The following is a 19683-nucleotide window of genomic DNA, read 5'->3' as shown; positions in this document are numbered from 1 at the left end:
ACTTTGGATGACCCAGAAGGAAACAGAATAACGCTAGAGGAGCTAGTTGTGAGGGTAAGAAGTGGTTAGGGTGAGAATGGGATCACGCCCAGTGGATGGCTTTGAAACTTGGGATTCTGTTGCGAGAGGTTTGGTTCTGGTAGGCTTAAATGCACAAAGATATTCACATAAGCATAAAGGGTAAAATGCAGAACTGGTAGACTCGCAAACAACACAATGCTGAAGATTACGTCACAGAATTTGTGTGTACCTGCAAAGTGTGAGACCTTCTGAGAGAATGGAATTCTTTCTAGTACGAATAGCTCAAATAATAATATTAGGCTAATGCCAAATATACCGATTAATGAGCAGATTACTAATAAAATGCAGTTAGAAAAAGCAAGGTCTTCTGGGTGGAACCCCGTCTGTATTTCGGAGACAGCCAGATGCTTCGGGCTAATATATCACCTCCATCTTCAGGATCGAAAACTAAGCCAAGCAAGAAGCCAGCACAAGCATGTTGCAAGCTGAACCTGTTTCTGTTGGTTCCTTACTTAGACTAATCTTCGACCATGAAAATGGAGACTATATGTTCCTCCGAAAAGTCTGGCTCTCTTCGAATTACACATAACATTACAAGCCAGAAGAGCGAGAAGATTAAACTCTCCACAGCCATTATCTTGAGAATTTAGTTAAGTTACACTATATTTAAACCTATTATTTTGGGATTTGTTCAACGTCCGTTTTTATTAAAATCTCCAAGATTTGGAAACTCGTTTCATTTTCGTCTTTAGATGAGCAGGGATCGAAGTAGAACCTCGTCTGTGCGGTCCCTCGTTAGAGCTAATTTCAGACCATGTTTCATGGTTTGAGAGGAGGTCTAACGAGGAGCCCCACAGACCAGGTTCTCTCTATGTCCTGTTCGCCTGAAGTGTGGAACATAACAAACTTCTGCAAGATAGTGGTTTCATTAAAATTTGATGATGTTTAAGTCTAAAATAACGTCCTATTTTAAGTTTACACGATTATGACTATGAACACTACTCCATTATAGGATGTGACGCCGTGCAGTCCGATAGACGCTTAAAGCTCCGCTGCTTATATCTTGCNTCTCTATATCCTACCGGTACTGGTGCTTACCATCAGTCCCGCCCAGCCAGCGAGACCGGCTCTACTAGCTGAGAGGTATCTATAATGCTTCCCCCATCTACCAGAGGTATTAGAGACTGCTGTTGGGCGGGAAACGTCCGTTAATTTGGCTCAGTGACCTCCTTTGGAGATATGAGGTTCTTTTACGTGCCGTAAAGCTACGACATGGGACCCACAGCTTAAAGTCCCTCCCGGAGGACTTGTTCCCTGAATTTTTCCGCCCTTAAAAATTCGACGACTTCGGCCGGGTTTGAACCCGCGTACTACGAGTCATGAGGTGGGAACGTTACCTCTAGACTACGGAGGCCGCTTATCTTGCTTGGCTTACTTTTTGACCTTGAATATGAAGGCAGTAAGTTACTTCGAAACGTACGTCCATTCTACCAGAACGAAAGGCGTCACATCCCATGAAATAATACTTTCCAAAATAACAGTTCAAAGCGATGTGTTACCTCATCTTCAAAAGCTTAAGCCCAAAATTAGTCCAGGTTAGGGTATTTTAATTTCTTATACGGTCCCTTCAATCATCTTCATAAAGGATGGAGAAATAAAGCGTAATTTAATATTAGTGTGTCTTTTGTAAGCCGGTCACGGTAGCCTAGCAGTCTAAGGCATGCACTGTCTTCGCTCGCTCGGAAGCCTGGATCGTGGGTTCGAATCCCACTCAGGGCATGGATGTTTGTGTGCGTTTTTCTGTGTTTGTCTACAGGTAGAGGCCTTGCGACGAGCTGATCACCCGCCCAAGGGGTCCTACCGAATGTGTAAGATCTAGAAAAACCGAAGTGAACGGAGTTCATGGAGGTAGGCCTAGGCCCACTGGGGCTGTAGTGCCAAGAAAAAAAAAGTCTTTTGTAATTAATACATCAGTAACAAAAGGAACGAGAGTGGAAAGGCGAACAATGCGACTGGCAAGACAAAAAATAAAACCACGATAGCCGAAATGTACCAGTGCCACAATACTGCCAAAAGAACAGGCCCAGACAGAAGACATTTGATGAAATTATGACACCTACTTCCTTCAGAATTCTTTCATGTAGAGTCTTTACGACAAATCTGACAAAATCTAGCATAAGTTAAATAAACCTCATAGATTTTTCAGTCACCATACATTGGAGTTTTTCACGGTAAAGAAAGAGACAAACTACTTCCGCAAACTGTACGAGTTCTTCGAAGATCAATTACCACATCAGATTTCTTGAGTCTACAAGGAGCGCTTATAGTGACGCTTCAAACTCAGATATTTGCATGAGCGTCATATCGGTGTCTTGATAGAAAATAATTTGACAATTACAAAAGTACGTGTAGATTGGTCCCTAGTAATGCCAAGTTACATGAAAATCCTTCAGCTGATTATAAAGGCAGCCGATCAGAGTGGTAGCGCGGTCTAAGGCATGAACGGCCTTCACTCGCTCAAACGCTGGGATCGTGGGTTCGAAATCCACTCAAGGCATGGATGTCTGTGAGTGAATTTAATCTATTTGTGTTGTCCAGTGTGTAAGTAGCGGCCTTGCGACGGGCTGATCACTCGCCAAAGGAACCCTACCGTCTGTGACAAAAATATTACGAAACTGAAGAAGAGGCCAGGGCCCAACAAAGGGCTGCAGTGCCATTAACGAATGAATGGATGAAATGATTCAAAAGTTAATACTGACTTCAGACAAATTGTCACACGGAAAAATGATAGAAGTAGAACAAGAATTGTTATGGCAGAAGTGACGGAAAAAGTGAAACCATATATTTGAAAGAAAAGTAATGTCTATTGCCAAAGGGTTTATAAATCACAGCAATTTCTTCAGAACACGATAAAAACTGCGAACAGCAAATATTGGAGCTGCAGGCGGCACGCGTGAACTTCGCAACTCTCTCTCTCTCTCTCTCACCAGACTACACTCATGAATGCCACATCGCATGCAGACAAGAAGTGTCGCTGCAGCCTGAGGAAAACAATCACTGACGAATGCAAATATTTTTACGCTGTGAATATCTGTTCTGAACACGATAATATATTTTTACCTTTTCTAAATTGGGGATATTTCTTCACTAGCTGGACAACCAATAGCTTCTCAGGAAGGAATCAGCTCCATGGAATTAGTTAGGTCAAATCACTGCAGGTTAGATGTGTTGATGTGCAAGAAACAAATCCCTTGAGATATGCGTTTACTTACTCGTGCCATTTTATGTTTTGAAAGAGCTCTGAACATTGAGAATTCCTAGCTCTTCATATCCGCACTACTGCTGTAGCAGGTGGGTACGTTATGCAGGGGATGAAGCACACTCAGTACCTGCACATTCTGCACCCTTTTCATCAATGTCATCTCCCTGTATTATTTAGTGACACTTCTTCAACTACATGAAAGTACAAGCATACTTTAAATGATTCATTCATTTTTAAAGCGCTATATTTTCCAAAGTAAAATATGTAAAAATATGATTTATACATAAAAAGAACCGTAAGCTCACCGAGTTTGTATTTAATGCACCAGTTGGCAGCAGGATTTCAGTGCCTTTACAAAATGGCGACAAAGCAAGAAAAGATTTTTTGTTTGTTGGAATATGCGAGATGTTCGTCTGTTATAGCAGTGCAACGCGCATTCAAAAGAGAGTATGGAAAAGAACCGCCATGTAAACAGAGCATTTTGCGGTGGTATCGGCAATTTAAGGACACGCTGGATTGGGCGTGTTGGTGAGGATGACGTAGCTCTGTTCACTTCGACCCCCAGATCACCTGAGCTAACGCCTTGTGACTTCTTCCTTAGGGGGTACATTAAGGATCGTGTTTACGTACCCCCACTGCCAAGAACACTAGTAGAGCTGAGGGAACGCATCGATGCTGCAGTGATGACCATTGACAGGATGATGCTATAAAATGTGTGGAACGAGCTCGACTACCGCCTGGACGTATGTCGTGTGACCCAAGGGGCAGACAAAATATTTGTAGAGTGTGAAGAAAACTTGGTGAGTTTGCGGTTATTTTTATATATCAATCATATTTGTATGTATAATGCTTTTGAACATATAGCGTTTGAAAAACGAATGAATCATTGATAGTAGCTCTGTATTTCAGAATACTGCGCTAAGGAGATGTGTGGACCTGACGGACGTAGGAAAGGACGGAGAAAATCATATTATGATGATATGTTTCGGTCTCCTAACATCATCGGGGTAAGAACCGGGATATCATAGTCCGTATAGCGACTGGCTATGGGCTTCAGGACCGAGGGGTCGAAGTTCGAGTCCCGATAGAGTCAGGAAATTTCTCTTCGCTAAGTCTTACAGGCCGGCTCTGGGGTCCACCCAACCTCCTATACAATGGGTATCGGGGGCTCTTGCTCCGGGTGTAAAGAGGCCGGGGCGTGAAGCTGACCACTTACTTCCAACTAGTGCCGAGATCAAGAGAATGTGGATCTATACATCCAATCGACCATTCGCTTTCATGGAGTAGTGCAATTAGTTAAGCACAGGGACAACTTTATCTTTTACCTTTAACACTATTAGCGTTATCGCATTGAGGAGACTGAGCTGGGTTGGGCATATAGCACCTTTGTGAGAAACAAATGCAAATTTTTAGTCGGGGAATGTGGAGGGAGGAGACCATTTTGGAGACACAGGCATACAGAAAAATCGCTTAGTTGGGGGTGGGGTCCAACTGGGTCCACTCGGCACGGCGGCCATTGATTGGCCTGTTGTAGACTGCACCGGGTGATTATGATGGAGAATTTGGTGGAATGAAAATTGGCAGGGGAAACCGAAGTACTCGGAGAAAAACCTGTCCCAGCCCCACTTTGTCCACCACAAATACCACTTGACATACCCCGGGATCGAACTCGGGACCGCGGTGGGAAGCCAGCGACTAACCGCTTGAGCTATGGCGCGGAGACACAGGCATAAATGTGAGAACAATATCAAATTGAATATTAAAATAACTATTATGAGAGTACACGTATGTTAACTGGTCTAAACTGGGTTTGAATTCAGAATATTCTTAACAAATTTCCAGTTCTACATAAGTGATATATTTCTTGCCCAGTTGACCAATTATCAATACTTCAAGCCAAAACTCGAAACACTGAGCTGGGTAAGCAGTGCCTTAGCTTCTCATTTACATAGACCATACAGAGTTCAGTGAGAACGAGGAATTGGGAATGATACAAAAGGAAATAGCCGTGGCGTATCTTAAGATACATCCAGCATGTTCCTTGACGAAACAAGAAGGCCCGCTAAAAAGTTCGGTCAGGACAAACGGCTTCCGAGACTGACAGCTGATCCAATCACGACCCTAACACGAATCATGGGTACAGACTACTTACACAAGTCATTCGGTATTTTCATAAGGGCTATAACAACTAAACAATTTGTTATGCAACAATTTTAAGGAAAACCAGGAGAAAAATAGGTCTATGTTCAGATTTATGTACAGGAGAAAAGAGGAAAGGAGAGGAATAATATGGTGGAAAATTGAGCTTGGAGAATGAAGGAGGTTAGAAAAAACAACGATAGGTCGAGATGCTTCTTATGGAGTAAAGAATAAGATTCGAGCCAGATATGGGATGTGAAGGAAAAGGGATTTGAAAGGGCGAGATCTGGACAAGATATTTAGGAATATTAATGCAGAATACAGAATATATAATTAAATATGAACATGAATGTGAGAGGATTGTAAGAATGAACTAGAGTGAAGTATGAACAAATTGGACGACTAGTGACGAGTAGGAACAGTAATGATTCATACGTATTATTTTCTTAATACACCGATTAAGCCTAATTATAAAATCTTCTTGGCTCGAAAGCAGGTTAATTTCTCTGTGAAATTCCTGGTTATGCTCAGATTTTCCTTGTACACATTCATATAACTATTAAAAGGTAACGTTGTCCCTGTGCTTAGCTAATTAAATGCTATGTCATGAAGATGTACGGGGGAGTAAATGATGTACAGCCGCACATTTTCTTAACTTCGGCACAAGTTGGAGGTGAGTGGTCGGCTTCACGCCCCAGCCGCTTTCACCCAACGGAAAAATCCCCCAGTTCCCATTGGATAGGAGGCTGAGTGGGCCCCAGAACCGGTCTGGACGATATAGAGAACGGAATATTCTTGTCCCCACCGGGACTCGAACTCTGATCCCCTGGTCGTCCAGCCCGTAGCCAATCGCTATACCGACTGTGCTATCCCGGTAGTACCTTTAAACAGACCACGATAACATCCCAAACCATCTGAAGAGTCATTCAGAACTCACAAGCAAGTAATGCAGCTCGTGAGAATGGGCTGAAAATCGTAGCAATTTTGGACTTACTACACACAGACAACAGATATATAATTCGTCAAGCCTCTGTTCTTGATATTGTGGTGTGCCGCCAAAAAGTCGGGCGATAAGACGTCCACTGATAGGCAACGGGTGTGATAAGAATGTATACTTCAGTGGAAACGCAGTACCAGCACAACGTTGTATAGGAATCGCGCCAAATAATAAAGGCGTTTCCCGAAATTGGAATTATATCCATGGAAACGAATACTACAGGCGGATAAAACCGAACCCTTGAACATGGTGCGCTCTGTTCAGTCCGAAAGGACGTTATAAGAGTCCAGTTTCGACGAGAGCAGTCAGTTCTTAGTGTAGCTCCGAATAGAGCAGAAGCCAGCTCGCATCCGACAAAGGGATCAAGACACTTCACCAAGATCAGCGGTGTAAATAACTGTGATAGTGAAGTTGCGAATAATTGTACTTGCGAATGTAAAACCCGATTGTCCAATAAACGTCTTAGCCAAATCCGAGACCCGCATGAATCTACTTGTCGCGTTACCTAGGCAACACGCAACAATATATTGACGAAGCCGAGAAATGACTGCGAACTGATCCAGGGCTGTGTAGATCCAGTCATATCTGCGAAGACATATGCAGGAGTTGCCACGGTGGCACAGTATCAGGTACATTCTCACTTGCAGGTGTTTGCCCAGTTCAATGGAATATTTTTTAATATTCTCGACTGCTCTCTTAGGTCAAGGTCTGCCATTACGTGAGGATATTTCATCAGTTGCTCTCCTTCGGAAATAAACAACACTCTGGCTGAATTAAACAGGAATAAAAGGTCTCTGTGAATTTCAGGTGAATAAGACTCTTCATTTCTTCAGGTAGCAGCAACTGCTATAACAAGCAGACGAGAAAAAAAATAAGGACTCAGACGAATTCTCCTTATAAACGGTAGTTTTCACAAGCACAAAACAGGTCCAAGAGACCCGGATCACGGAAACACAAACACAAACACAACCTTACAACTTTCATGAATCCAATCCGTCACTTGCGGTGATGACGAGGGTCGGTTTTGTGAAATGCTTCAAAAGACCTCTGTTCAAGATACGATTCAATATGAGCTTGTAGGCCCTGGTTACACTTTAACTGTGCCAGGGTATAAATTAAAAATAACAATATTAAAAGTACCTTCTGATACAAATTTGTCTGAAGAGTCCAATAAACAAGCAAAAAAAAAAAATGGCTGATATGATTTCACTTTCCTTCTAATTTGGTTGTAGGTCAGGTGCAATTGTTTTTGCAGTGGCTCTAAGCGTCGTCTTATTGTTGTTATTTTCTGTTCGTTTGTAATTACAAATAAATATTGTTTACAGTTATTATATTCCGTTTTATCGTTAGCTTCAAGATTTTCCCCTTTTTAAAACCAGTACCTTGTTCTCTCCCTGAAAAGTTTGGTATGATTCGTGGATTAATTTGTTCTCAAGATGAAAGTGGAGGTAGAGCAACTAATTTCTGTTCGATTGTCATTTCCTCAAACTTTAGAGGTTAATTCATCACTACACAATGATTCATTCATGACGAAGTTTATCCATGGTTGGACCACTTACTACAAATTTTAAAAACGGTTTGTCTGCTATTTAGAGGTTCTGAAAGTGAGGGATTAGATTCATGCAGATTTGAATTCTATTGATATTTCACATTGTCGGTAAAATTAAGCATTTTTAATATTTTTTCATTTCGTACAAGTCAACCTTGAATTTTTAACACAGACAATTCGAGTTTCTTTGTAAGTATGCAAAAAAAAAATCACTCGCTTTATCTAGGACAAGAGCAGAAATATGTAGGCCTACTCCAAAATATTTTCCGAAATCTTATTTTAGAGTCTGCATATCCTATTGCCTTTAATGTTCATTTGTTGTCGATACAGACGGATTCATGAAAATATAATAATGAAGCTATGAATCACAGATAGATTTATATTCCGTTAAAGATAATATACATTGAAAAATATTTTTAAAATATTTGCATATTGTTCTTAACCCTTGTGACCCGTATGTAGTAGGTGGTCTCTTCGAATAGAAGCGCGAGTACTGGTTATTCTGAGTGAGGTTTTTCCCGTTTTCCTCAGTCCCTCCAGAGACCTGTATTGAATTAAGTCACAATTATTCCTTTCGAATATTTTCCAGTTCATTATCATCCTATCATTCGACATTTAAAAACTGAATTTGCAACAGCGTCATTAAATACACCAAAAACGTGCTAATTACATGTAAGGTAAAAAAATGTAAAGCTATTCCTGTAACAGGCCTTGAAGGTCCATAAGTTTTTCAGATGTCGAGGCTCCCACATTTTCTCATGACAATCGGCTCAAAGATGGCGGTAAGGTTGTCAGCCTTACGCGCCGGCCGCCCTTTACCCCCCCCCCCCAGGGAAAATTCCTGGTACTCATTTCTGTTAGAGGCTGTCGACTCCAAAGCCATAGTGAAGCTGCAAGAATTAGGTAAATTGAAAAAAGTCCACCTCATAGGGGCTCGAACCCGCGACCTTCCGGCTTGTAGCAAAGTGTCTCAATCAACTGCACTACCGCGTGTGACATGTAAGGTACCAATTATTGTAAAAGAAGTCGATTTGGAACAAAATTTTTAACTTTTATGTGAGTTTCATGTAAAGAATAGTCTATATGTTATCAGTACCCATAAATATCAAATTCGCCCGACATCTGGTGTACAGCATTTCACAATTTGTTTAATAGCTTAGGAGATGAAAACTACCAACAGACGAAATGATAGATCTAACATCCTCATTGCACGCTCATTTTATGCACCGTGTGGAAACTCAATCCAGAAACACGAATCTACCGACGATATTCAAAACATGTGTTGGATTCTGCGCGCTAATAACACAGCCTGTGTTCAGAGAGTAGATTGCTGTAACTGGCTGATTCACTGCGTCTCCTTTCCGCGTGCGGAATCTTTGGACACAGAGTAATGGGGAGATGGGAAAAACTGGATAATGAGGAACTTCATAATCATTGCCCCTCCCGGAAATCACTCCCCAGCTTCCAGACCGGGTTAGGGGTCCGTCCAGCTTCCTATCCAATTGGTACCGGTGGCTATTTCCCCGGGGGTAAAACGGCCGGGGCCTGAAGCTGACCTCTCACCTCTGTGTAGTGCCGAGTTCAATAATGGCGCAGATATGGACAACCAGCTACAGACAACTGAGAACGGAGCTATCCCTCGGCAAAGGTTTGTCGTGCATATAAGGCACAAGGGGTGTAATATTACAACGAATCTCAGACAACTAGGTTGTTAGGGCGTATACTGGATTCAGCTGCCTAAGGACTGGGCTCCTTAAAAACTCTCTAATAAACGTCCTGCTTCCGCAAAAGGCGGGGAATTACTTGGTCTCCTGATTGACATTCACGTTCCCAAGAAGCATCCTGCTCACGGAGCCGGTTAGCATCAGGACACAGACGCATTTGAATGTCAGACGCCAAGAAACACGTTTCTGTCAGCGTTAGCTATTAGCTTAATTAGTGTTCATTTCTGCCGCGAGAACGCACCACAAGCTGAGAGCAAGAACAGAAACAAGAAACTGATAAAATTAGGGAGAAGGAAGAGGAGGTAAGAATAAACTGAATATTATATCATCTCCATATACTTATTGTTGACGCTACCGATACCAAAAGATTTTATACCATTACTGAAGGAGGGACTGAAAGGAAAGCTGTGTTTGAACATCTGTTAGCTGCTAAAATCTGTTCCTGGTAACACGTTGTGTTGACAACTTGATGGAAGAAATGTTCTGTTTGAAATTCTGACCAGCATATGAATATCGGAAGTATGCTGAAAATATAATCTAGTAAGTTCCTAGTAATGGCGCAATCGTCTGCATGACTAACTCATGGTCACGTGCTCTCCTCCCCATACTAGACGGAGTAGAGCAGAGGCTTCTTGCTTGAATGGAATGAGTGAAATTATTTAAACTAGTATCTCATTAATATTAAAATTCCAACCCCTAAGCAAAAAACTGGACAAAAAATAATGAATGCATAAGTGAATGAAAACAGAAATCAGAACATCAGACAGCCAACGAGATATTTTTTTATGTTTGAATAAATTAATATTATGAAAATTTCCAAAACAAAAAATCATGTTTATATTTATTAATTTAAGATGTGTTATTTTATTCATGATTCTTGGAAATAAAGCAAGGCTATGTAGTTCACAACATAAATATGAAAAACTTTTAAGACCTTCAACTGAAAGTCCTAATTTTCCAATAAATCATCCCGACAATGAATATCTGACGCTATCCTTACCAAGATGACATTGAAGCCAACTAATCTGTATTGTGACGTGCTGCCTAAAAGCCGGACTATGGAACATCCATCACGGCGCAAATGGGAAGGAGAACGCATATTTCAGGGTTCGTTACTGGTCAACGGATAATATTTCCTAGACAATGGAATGTAATGAAATATTGGAATTCTAACAGTGAGTTTCTACGGTTACAAAAGATTGTTCGAAGCGTTGTATGATGACGGAAAACCCAAACTGTTGAGAAGGGTGTTCCATAAGTGTTCCGCAAAAGGCCTATTTAAGGGGGTTGAATGTAACAGACAGACGTCATAGGTGATAATAATTGTACTTGTGTCTGCAAAAGAATGTGTGCAATAAATATTCGCTCAAATCTGGAAACCTATGTGAATTATTGTCGCGTTACCTAGGAAACACGTGACAGTATTATTCAGCACAAATTCGCCATAGACGAATACGAGTGAAATCCGGAAAGTAAAGATACAAGCCCAGCAAAAATTCAAGGGATTTTTTTTTAGAAAAAAAAAATAGAAATAGCAGAAATAGCAGTGCTGCCGTATGAGATAGGAACCGTATGACAGGGCTGAGTTCACCGGCCACACTCACGGCAACGGTGTGCTCGCAGTGTGTACTTAAAATGGCCGTGTTGATTCAAAATACCGCCAAATGTGAAGGTTCGTGCAGTAATTCGACGTCTTCACGCGAAAGGAGAAACTGCTGCTGAAATTCATCGTCAGCTTGATTCTGTTTGTGGCGAAGATGTTATGAACAGGCAAAACGTTGCAAAATGGTGTCGTGAATTTGAAGCTGGAAGAAGGGATGTTCATGATGAAATAGGGAACGGAAGGCCATTCGTTGTCACTGATGAAATAATCCAAAAATTTGATGAAAACATTAGTGCTGACAGACGTTTAACCATAGATGAACTTCATCAGCAATGTCCAGAAGTGCCAAGAACTGATCTCCGTGGCTAAGAGAGCAGGCGGGAGATTTCTAGGATGCTGGAATAAAATCGACTCGTTCCCTGTGCGTTGCGATCCGTGGTGACTGTGTTGAAAAGTAAATAAATGTGTTGTGAAAGTGCTACAAGTGAATTCCTCCAAACAATGTTTTACAATTATTTTATGGATTTTGTATCTATACTTTCCGGATATTTTTCGTATAATCAACTTAATCTTTTCCTTTCCTGAATTCTATCGCCTTAAAATTAGTTCTCAAAAATCGTAGGTCAAAATCATTATCACCTCGAAACCTGAAACTAGTGTGCAGTTTTTAAAAATCTGATGATAGTGTGAACATCGACAGGGCCTGGGGAAGTGTACGGAGAAAACCAAAACTTATGCCAAAGTGTGTCTAGATTATTAAGAATTAAATCCGCATAAAGCACGGTCTGATGAGGAGTGCTCAAAATTATTAGACCAATTGAAACAAGCTAAATTTCGATGGTTGCAGCTGAGTCATTAATGCCTGAGCCTTGGTCTTCTGCGGTTGCAATTGCTAATAAAAAGGTGAAACGGTATAAATCTCCAGGTTCTTTTTGCATTCCGCCCAAACTTATACAATCAGGAGGTGACATATTACATCCTGAGACCCACAAACTCATTAATTATATCTGGAAAATAATAATTACCAGATGAATAGAATGAACTTATCACAAAAATAAAACTCCGTGGTTTTAGTCCGTAAGCGAACTATACCGACCGAGCGACCGCTCTTTGTTGGCGAAGTTAGTGCCAACTTTAGCGGATAGAGGGTGTCGCGTGGTCAGCGCAACGAATCCCAAAGGCCGTTAATTTCGGTTTTCTAGGCCGGAGACTCTATTTCCTTAAAATAGCTCCTCAATTACCCTCACGAGGCTGAGTGGACCCCGTTTCAGATTCACTACTTTTCAGAAAATCTGGTAGCGCCGAGAATGGAACCCGGGACCTCTGGATCTCTAACCAGGAACTCTAACCATTAGACCACAGAGGCGGTCAAGGAGCTTATTACTATACTTATTAATTTATACTTATTAATAAAGAGGATCATGACCTGAATGTTGTAATCGCTTTAGACACAGCACGATTACCAATTTCATACAACTTTTTCCAGTATTCTTCCCTAATGGTGTAGCCGATATTTCAGCGTAATACATCATCTACGGATTTTTTCGTTCATCAGATACTGGAGAAAAAATATAAGTAGTTACATGAGACACTACGCTATATGCCGGAAGGTCGATGGTTCTATTCCTGACTGGCCTAATTCTTCGAGCAGCATTATGGCCCTGGGATCGACTCAGCCTCTAAAAGAAGTGAGTACTAGGAATTTTCCTGGGGATAAAGGATGGCAGGTACGTAAAGCTGACAACTTCACCGCCACCTATGAGCAGATTTCCTAGAAAATGTGGGAGCCTCGACGTCTCACAACCCTATGGGCCTCTAATGCCTGTTACAGGGATAGCTTTGCATCTTTTATGGATCAGTAGATCAGCTATTCATAGACTTCAAGAAAGTACAACCGGTCTGGGGTTTCTCTGTATATTGGGCCGCGTTGCTCGCTAATTTTGCTACGTTCACAGTTCCTACTTACGTGTGTATATGGCGTATAGTGTAGACAGACGCCAGTGGACTGGGCCCACGCTGTTCGCTAATTTTGCTACTTTCCACAGGTCCTGCTTACGTGTATATGGCGTCTAGTGTAGACAGACGCCAGTGGACTGGGCCCACGCTGTTCGCTAATTTTGCTACTTTCCACAGGTCCTGCTTACGTGTATATGGCGTCTAGTGTAGACAGACGCCAGTGGACTGGGCCCACGCTGCTCGCTAATTTTGCTACGTTCACAGTTCCTGCTTACGTGTGTATATGGCGTCTAGTGTAGACAGACGCCAGTGGACTGGGCCCACGCTGCTCGCTAATTTTGCTACGTTCACAGTTCCTGCTTACGTGTGTATATGGCGTCTAGTGTAGACAGACGCCAGTGGACTGGGCCCACGCTGCTCGCTAATTTTGCTACGTTCACAGTTCCTGCTTACGTGTGTATATGGCGTCTAGTGTAGACAGACGCCAGTGGACTGGGCCCACGCTGTTCGCTAATTTTGCTACGTTCACAGTTCCTGCTTACGTGTGTATATGGTGTCTGGTATAGACAGGCGCCAGTGGACTGGGCCCAGGCTGCTCGCTAATTTTGCTACGTTCACAGTTCCTGCTTACGTGTGTATATGGCGTCTAGTGTAGACAGACGCCAGTGGACTGGGCCCAGGCTGCTCGCTAATTTTGCTACGTTCACAGTTCCTGCTTACGTGTGTATATGGCGTCTAGTGTAGACAGACGCCAGTGGACTGGGCCCAGGCTGCTCGCTAATTTTGCTACGTTCACAGTTCCTGCTTACGTGTGTATATGGCGTCTAGTGTAGACAGACGCCAGTGGACTGGGCCCAGGCTGCTCGCTAATTTTGCTACGTTCACAGTTCCTGCTTACGTGTGTATATGGCGTCTAGTGTAGACAGACGCCAGTGGACTGGGCCCAGGCTGCTCGCTAATTTTGCTACGTTCACAGTTCCTGCTTACGTGTGTATATGGCGTCTAGTGTAGACAGACGCCAGTGGACTGGGCCCAGGCTGCTCGCTAATTTTGCTACGTTCACAGTTCCTGCTTACGTGTGTATATGGCGTCTAGTGTAGACAGACGCCAGTGGACTGGGCCCAGGCTGCTCGCTAATTTTGCTACGTTCACAGTTCCTGCTTACGTGTGTATATGGTGTCTAGTATAGACAGGCGCCAGTGGACTGGGCCACTAAAGATAAGTACATTTCAGTTTCTCGGTTAACTGTAGATACTCACTTCATTCAGGGGTATCCTTGCACGAGGTCTTGGGTTCAGGGTCAGACGGGACTTTGTACGAGACTACGTAGCTTGTAACGGAGGAACGGTGGTTCACGGATGCTCGAAATATGTGCGCGTGTGTTCATAGGCTGACGCAGACTGATATGATATTGGGTTATGGGCAAAGCAATTCCCCCTTTCCCTCTGATGGAAGCTGCAAAAAACACTTAATTTTGTACATACAAGTATATCTAAAGTAAGCACAATGAACAGTATTGAATCGTATACGCAGTTTTGCACGGCAGGAGCTAAATATTTGTAACATAATCTGAAGGTGACTTGGATCAGACTTCGTGGCAGGTTTGCTCTTGTCTTTCAGCGCGCACATTGCTTTCCTTCTTATACAAGCAACTGTCATCTTCGTAAAATTACCGAAACTCTCGCTCAAGAGGGGTCGGTATATTAACCTGGGCAGTGCCCGTGCCGGCTCGTGATAGGGTGAGAAGCCCCCAGCCGACATTACAATTTGTCTTCATTAGACAGAGGAAGAGGTCTGGGCGTATGTCCTTCACGTGTTATCTCTTCGAACTTGAGCCCCCCTACTCAAAATTCCCACATATGAAGAAAAGTTCCAACTAGTTCCCAGAAGTAGACAGGCATATAGCTAAACGTACAATGATGTAGCGGCGTCCGAAATTCGAACTCAGTCCCTCCAAAGAGCCACGCACTAGGCCTGTTACAAAAGCGTAAGTTTCAGTTAGGAGGATAATATTGTAAAATATTAAGAAGAATAGCTTAGTCTCCACTATTAAGGAGAGTTCATAGATCGACAGCGGTAGCTATTAAAGTTTTGCCTTCTGGGATAAAATGTCGTATAATGTGTCTCCACAACCCGTTGCCGGACTGCACAGCCTTGTGTTCCAAAAGATCTGACTCCATAAATCGAGAGTGTTTGAGAACAGGGTGCTGCGGGGAATACTTAGATCTAAGAGGACGAAAGTTACAGAAAAGAGCAGACCGTTGCACATAATTTCATAATTTTATTTTATCAAATGGAGAATAAGATGGGCGGGACATGTAGCATACACGGGAGAGATAAAATAGACATACAAGAGTCTGAGGCAATATCTGTTGGGTGGAGGCCACTACGAAGATAAGCGTGCACGGTAATAAAATACTGAAATGGATCTCAAATAGACAGGGAGGAAGAACGTAGTCATTGAATGAATGAATGTACGAGGGGTAGGCCTCTGCCCTTGCACCGCGACCTACAGTGGTCTATTGTGCTTAAGACCGTGAACATTGCTTACGAGCTCACTACACAGCCGAGTGAACTACTCTCCTTAACGCAGTAATAAAACCTCGACTACTATTTTTTTTAATTCGCTTAGTGGGGGGTGGAGTCCAATTGGGTTCACTCGGCACGGCGGCCAATGATTGGCCTATTGTAGCCTACCCCGGGTGATTATGATGATGGAGAATTTGGTGGGACGAAGATTGACAGGAGAAATCAAAGTACTCGGAGAAAACCCGCCCCAGCGCCACTTTGTTCAACACAAATCCCATTTGACCAGACCCGGGATCGAGCCCGGGTCGCCGCGGTTGGAAACCAGCGACAAACCGCTTAAGCTATGGCGCGGCCATAACCTCGACTACTATGAGAGGGGCGAATCTATTTAGTATCTGAGCGAATATCAGCTTCTCAATATTACAACACTCGCAGCTAAGAAGGGAACACACATCACAAGACACGGTTTACACAGAATATAAGAAAAACGACCCCCATAGCGGAAGAACCACACGCAAGTTTTAATTAAGACACATAAGATGAATAATCTTAACAAGTTTTAGTGTGTGTAAATTTATTGTAGTTGACAAATACGCACTTTTAAAATACTTTTTAAATAATTTTATAAAGACATATAAAGGCAAGCAATGCAATAGATTAGCGTAATTAGGGCACCTGATGATGGCATTATGTTGCCGAAACATGTCGTGAAGTAACAGGTGAAATTGAGTGCACTACAAGACGGCCACTGTATACATATCATGGATTCTCAAGGAGCCTCTGATCCATGGAGCTAGCTAGTTACTTGATGAAACGCGGGGGATTCCCATAAAAAAGCCAGTACGAGAAAACAGTGCAGGAGGTTGGTGCACCCTTGCCACTCTCTGGATAACCGCCGAGAGATATCGCCATTAACTTCCTATACTCTCACCACTTTTCTCGGGCGAGTAGGTACCGAGAAACCGACAATGATGCCCACTTTCCAAATCTTTTAGTATTGTTGATCATATTCCCATATCATTCAACAATGTATATTATCTATCTATCCATACATCTTTCTATCTGTCTATGGCTCTACAACCCTTTGTCGGACCTTCGCCGCTTTTTCACTTTCTTAATCCTATACACAGTCTGCAAGGACGCCTTAAACGGGAGATCAGCCAGTCGCAAGCCGCTACCTACACACAGAACAACATAAACACAGAAGAAAACGCAAACAGACATACATACTTTGAGTGGGATTCGAACCCACGATCTCAGCGTTTGAGCGAGCGAAGACAGTTCATGCCTTAGACAGCACGGCCACTTTGATCGACAGTGTATAATATACACAATTCAAACAGCGTCGTTGAATCACCTAACAATCGATAAACGTATAAAAACACAGTCACCCTTAATAGGAACGTGGTTCGAAACCACTGTTCCACTGTGTGCACAAAACTGGGTAGCCATCGGAACAGGGTCTGATCCCTTCTGACCTAAATTAACCGGTCTAACTGAAGGGAGAAGGGAGGTCCTTGAGAACCTAACAGCCGTTCAGCTAATAAAGAGCTATATATATGATTTTTCGTTTTTCCTGTCAAACACAACAAACAGCGAGCACCAAACAACCCAGTTTAGAATTAGTAGGGAACCACTTATTGTGTACGTATAAGGATGAAAAGCAGGCCATATTTTTCATTTTATTCGTAACATTTTTTAATTCGCTTAGTGGTGGGTGGAGTCCAACTGGGTCCACTCGGCACGGAGGCCACTCATTGGCCTACTGTAGCCTGCCCCAGGTGATTATGATGATGGAAAATTTGGTGGAATGAAGATTGGCAGGGGAAACCGAAGTACTCGGATAAAACCTGCCCCAGCGCCACTGTGTCCACCACAAATCATTCGTAACACATAATGAGAAGTGCAATATATGGCTCCATATAGAAGGCGCAACTCCATAGTACGTATAAGCTTGTTAGTGCACCGCCTGATGATGACTCCAGGAGCCAAAATATGCAGCGACGCTGTACGGCCAATGAAATCAGTTATGCACAGTGAAATGTGAGAGAGTTGTTTCGTGTTTGTTGTGTTTGACAGGAAAAACGAAAACTCATTTATATAGTACTAACACAGAACAGGATGCATTCCTGAAAGAAAGTCTTTTATGAAAATCGAAGATTCATTAATTTGTTCACGAGAGCTTCGAAATGTACCTTTCCTTTTCACTTTTTTTAATAGCTCCGTGGCTTTAGTGTTCATTTATTGCAAAACAGAAACCCGCAATATTGTTATTATTATTATTTGTCCTTGCACCTCGTTAAATAACAAACCTATCAAAGCTTGAAATATGAGCCACACATCTCACCAACTTGTACATAATTACACGGTGTTGCCAACTGAGTCGTTTTTGGGGGAAAAGAAAAGTTGCATTTTAGTTTCACTAACATGGAGCAAAATCAATACCTGTCGACTTTTAATGCAGACTCAAGATGATAACTTTTTCGATATCTATTCCGTAATTTCTGAGATAATATGAGGAAAGACAAGAATAACCTTTCCATTATGCGTACATTTAATGCACCTCGTGCTGTACAAACACCTAAATTACGTCTGACTCATTGAGTAAGTACCACGCCATGACGGTTCAGTGGAGCAAAGTAAAAGATGAAGTTCTCCCTGTGCTTAACTAATTAAGCACTACGCCAAGAAGGTGTATGGGGGAGTGGCTGTATAAATCCACGTTTTCTTGACCTCGGCACCCCCGGTACCGATTGGGTAGGAGGCTTGGTGGGCCCCATGATGCGGAGGGGTTACGATGGTAAAGCAGCACGCTGTCTAGAACTCGGCTCTGCATAAACACAGTGCGGAAGCATTCCATCTAAACCTAATCTGCCCAAGCTAAGCTGTAATGAAGTCAGATCATTCTCAATATGAAGTAATATAAGGGCTGCCCGTGAGTAATGCAGGAGATGTGGAGGCAAAGCTCTACTAGTTCTAGATCCTACGGAGTTACGCGCGAGTAATACAGGATATGTGGAGGCAAAGCTCTACTCATTCTAGATCCTAAGGAGTTACCCTCGAGTAAAACAGGAGATGTGGAGACATAGCTCTATCTGTTCTAGCTCCTACGGAATTACCCTTCGAGTAATGCAGGAGATGTGGAGGCAAAGCTCTACTTATTCTAGATCCTAAGGAGTTACCCTCGAATAAAACAGGAGATGTGGAGGCATAGCTCTATCTGTTCTAGATCCTACGGAATTGCCCTTCGAGTAATGCAGGAGATGTGGAAGCAAAGCTCTACTTGTTCTAGATCCTACGGAGTTACCCGCGAGTAAAACAGGAGATATGGAGGCAAAGCTCTACTTATTCTAGATCCTACGGAGTTACCCGCGAGTAATACAGGAGATGTGGAGGCAAAGCTCTACTTATTCTAGATCCTACGGAGTTACCCACGAGTAATACAGGAGATGTGGAGGCAAAGCTCTACTTGTTCTAGATCCTACGAATCCTGAGGCATTCAGACTAAACCTTGCTTTCCCTAAAGATAATAAAAATGAAATAAATACCAGAAAATGTGACGTAGCTACCGAAGAGAAACACAGAAGAGCATGACGCGTGGAAAGCAGCGAGAAACGGCCATGCGGCTACTCACCGGCCGATGTGGATCTGGTTGAGCGCCTCGTTCAGCTGATGTCACAGGTGGTCCGCTTCCTCACCTCGAGTCTGAGCAGATACTTCGCTCTGCCGGCGCGCACAACACAAAAAGAAAAGGACAGACAATTTCATGATAAGGAAACACACACAAGTATCATGTTGGTAGTGATTGAAAGGAGAGGAGAGAGAGGGGAGGAGGTATTATCACTATGGGCGTGACCTCAACTTAACCATAGCTCCACCCCAACCAAATATCCCCCCCCCCGA

At 42.8% G+C, this 19683-nt stretch overlaps 1 protein-coding gene across 2 annotated transcripts in view; it reads right to left on the bottom strand.

Moving 5' to 3' along the window:
* Positions 1-19519, bottom strand: part of LOC111867050 (cholesterol 7-desaturase) — a 169845-nt gene extending 150326 nt beyond the window's left edge. For both annotated transcript variants that reach the window (XM_033752521.1, XM_023856525.2), the window contains exon 1: positions 19415-19519. The gene's annotated coding sequence lies outside the window, so the exon portion shown is untranslated. The remainder of the gene's footprint in view (positions 1-19414) is intronic.
* Positions 19520-19683: the final 164 nt, after the last annotated feature.

This window comes from Cryptotermes secundus, unplaced genomic scaffold, assembly GCF_002891405.2.
Source record: "Cryptotermes secundus unplaced genomic scaffold, Csec_1.0 scaffold60, whole genome shotgun sequence".
NCBI lineage: Eukaryota > Metazoa > Arthropoda > Insecta > Blattodea > Kalotermitidae > Cryptotermes > Cryptotermes secundus.
This window is presented reverse-complemented; position numbering and strand designations above follow the sequence as displayed.